A 3398-nucleotide genomic window follows, 5' to 3' on the forward strand; every position below is an offset into this window, starting at 1 on the left:
TTTCTTAGGGAACTGATGATGATCAAGACTGTTGCCATGAGTGTGCAGCCTCGTAAGTCCCCATGTTGGGTGTCAGCACACCCCACCCTCCACCAACATGTCACCTTCATCCCTTACAGGACACTGGGCCCTCAAACCCCATTTCACCTGATAATTTGATATGTCTTTCTTACTGCCACGTTCTGATCTATTTCTTGGGGTGAAACCAACTGAAATGCAAAGTGCTTATGTATGGCCACAAGAGGGTAGTGTTGGTCTGTTTTTCATTTAGGGGAAGCCTTGTTCTTAGCTCAGTCACCCCCCCCCTTAACCAAGGAACCTGAAAAGACAACTTGGGACACGGCTTTTTTTTTTTCTGCCGCTAAAGTAAATGTACAGTCTCTCTCTTTTTAAATCTTTTTTTATTTATAAAAAGGAAACATTGACAAAACCACAGGATAAGGGGTACTACTTCACACAATTCCCACCACCAGACCTCCGTATCCCATCCCCTCCCTGATAGCTTTCCTAGTCTTTATCCCTCTGGGAGTATGGACCCAAGGTCATTATGGGGTGCAGAAGGTGGAAAGTCTGGCTCCTGTAATTGCTTCCCCACTGAAAATAGGCATTGACTGGTCAATCCATACTCCCAGCCTAATGTACAGTCTCTTAAGCCTTGACTTTTCTGTCCAGGTGAAATTCAGTAAAAATCAGTATTAGTTGTCTCTAAAGGAGAAACGTGGTGAGAAAGGAAGAGCCTGAGGCATGTCTGGAAGGAAGCAATTGCCAAAGGGAAATGCCTTTCCAGCATAATGTCAGCACCTCTGAGGATGCTTTCAGCTGGACAGATGACCTGTGTTATGGCCTGCTCCATCCCGTCCCTTGAAGCCCATGGCCAGTTGGCTATACTAGCAAGATCTTCTTTCACAATTTAGAGTCTAGGTTCATAGTTCTGTCACCTTTCAGATGCCCTGGGGAAAAATGCAAACTTCCCAAGGACATGCTCTCTTTTACTAAATAATTCCTTTGTAAGCATCTAGTTCTAAGGGTCAAGCAGGTTGCTACAGAGCATACAGCAATGGCATTACATAATAAACATAGGCAAGAGGTAAGGGGAACTCATAAAAGGAGTAAGGGGGTGGGATGGGCGATAGTGCACCAGCTTAAGCACACATAGTGTGAAAGAAGCATAAGGATCCCGGTTCAAGCCCCCGGTTCCCTACCTACAGGGGAGGTCTGCAGGTGTCTATCTTTCTCTCTCTCTCTCTCTGTCTTCCCCTCCTCTCTCAGTTTCACTCTGTCTTATCCAACAGCAGCAACAACAATAACATCAACAACAACAATGGAAAACAGATGACCACTAGGAGCAGTGGATTCGTAGTACAGGCACCAAGCCCCAGTGATAACCTTGGAGGCAAAAAAAAAAAAAAAAAAAAAAGGAGTATGGGGCACTTGGAAGGAGGCAAGTGAGGCTGTTGCTGTTAGGGAGGCAACTAGGAACACGTTATAGGAGAGATGAGGTTTGAGTTAGGTGTGAAGTCAAAGATGACTACATCTCAAGACTATACTTTCAGGGATCATTTCTATAGTTTGTTACTAGAGAAGTTCCTCTGATTGTGTAGAGCACCCGAAACCATGACGATGATACAGAGCACCTTCTCATGAGCATGAAGTTGGCCCTCAGTGTTGCTTCTGCATCAGTCTTTGGCCTTTGATGATCGTTCTTGCCTCTCTTAAGGGAGGGGAGAGGGAGAGGGTGTGCTCTGAGTGGTTTCCATTAAAAAAAAAAAAGATGACTACATCTAAGTCACTCTGTATATACACACTGCCTTTTATACTGCATCTGAATTTTAGAGTAATTTTCTTCTCTGTTGAGAATGAGTAGTCATGTGTGTATGTGAGAAAGGCCAGTTCCTAAGGACATTCTGCTTTTAAAACTCATGAAATAATGCAAAATAAAAGAGTTGGAGAGAGTCTCATGTTTTATTAGAAAACTAGACTCTTAGGAGCAAGCCTTGTATTTATCTAGTAGTGCCTCAGTTGTGTCCACCCCAAAGTGAGTAGAGAATCCGGCAAATAAAGACATGATTTCTTTTTAAAAATGTTTTATTCATTTGTTAATGAGAAAGATAGGAAGAGAGAGAGAAAGACCCAGATATCACATGTACTGACAGGAATTGAACTGCAGGGGACCTCCTGTTTGAGAGTCTGATGTCTTATTCATTGTGCTGTCTCACAGACCACAAGACATGAGTTCGTTTCCTCTACATTTTTTTTTTCTGTTGCCACAAGAGTTATTGTTGGGGTGGAGTTTCTGCACAACGAATCCACTGCTTCCTATGGCCATGTTTTTTTTTTTTCCTTTATTTGATAGGATTGAGAGAAAATGAGAGAGGAGGGCAATATAGAAAGAGAGAGAAAGGTAGATACCCACAGTACTTGCTTCACAGTCAGTGGGGAGTGGGGACTTGAGCCCAGGTCCTTGTACATGGCAATGATTGCGCTTAATGTGTGCCACAGCTTGGCTCACTTCTCTACATGTTTAAGTACGAGGTAGATGTTAGGAATTTCGGGGGACCTTTTTTAAAAATTTTATTATTGATTTATTATTGATTTACACAATTATGAGATAACATGGGTACAATTCTACAACCATTACCACAACCAAAATTTTGTATCACCATTCCCTCCATTAGAAACTACAGCAGTTCTCCCAAGGTTACAGATATAGATTGACTCTTATTTAGATAGCTATCTATCTCTAGTTATATATATTTGCAATTTTTTCCTATGGTCCTGCCTCTATTTTTTCTTTTATTTTTTAAAAATTTAATTTATTTATAAAACAAAAATAGAAAATATCAACAAAACCATATAATAAGAGGTGTGAAATTGCACACATTTCCCACCACCAGAGTCTCATATCCCATCCCCTCTATTGGAAGCTTTCCTATTCTTTATCTCTCTGGGAGCATGGACCCAGGGTCATTCTGGGGTGCAGAAGGTGGGAGGTGTTGGATACGACAGAGAGAAATGGAGAGAGGAGGGGAAGACAGAGAGCGGGAGATAAAGATAGACACCTGTAGACCTGCTTCACCGCTTGTGAAGTGACTCCCCTGCAGGTGGGGAGCCAGGGCTCAAACCGGGATCCTTACGCCGGTCCTTCGCTTTGTACCATACCACCTGCGCTTAACCTGCTGCGCTTTGGCCCGACTCCCTGTTCTTATGGTTTTCTAAGTGAGGGAAGTTCTCAGCTAAAGTTGCTCTGAAAATGGATTCTGGGCCTTTGGCCTTGTCCTCCCCTTCAGATATACCGATCACTCTTATATTCGATCTTTTGATGGAGTCTGTAATTTCACAGAGAGTTGCCTCAGTCTTTCTGAACCATTCCTCTTCCTCATCTTAGAATTGAAAGAGTG

General features: G+C 42.7%; 1 non-coding gene across 1 annotated transcript; it reads left to right on the forward strand.

Moving 5' to 3' along the window:
• Positions 1-1537: 1537 nt before the first annotated feature.
• Positions 1538-1751, forward strand: LOC132533550 (small nucleolar RNA U3). The gene has a single exon (XR_009545421.1). It is a non-coding gene; the product is annotated as a small nucleolar RNA U3 (small nucleolar RNA).
• Positions 1752-3398: the final 1647 nt, after the last annotated feature.

Source organism: Erinaceus europaeus, chromosome 16, assembly GCF_950295315.1.
Source record: "Erinaceus europaeus chromosome 16, mEriEur2.1, whole genome shotgun sequence".
NCBI lineage: Eukaryota > Metazoa > Chordata > Mammalia > Eulipotyphla > Erinaceidae > Erinaceus > Erinaceus europaeus.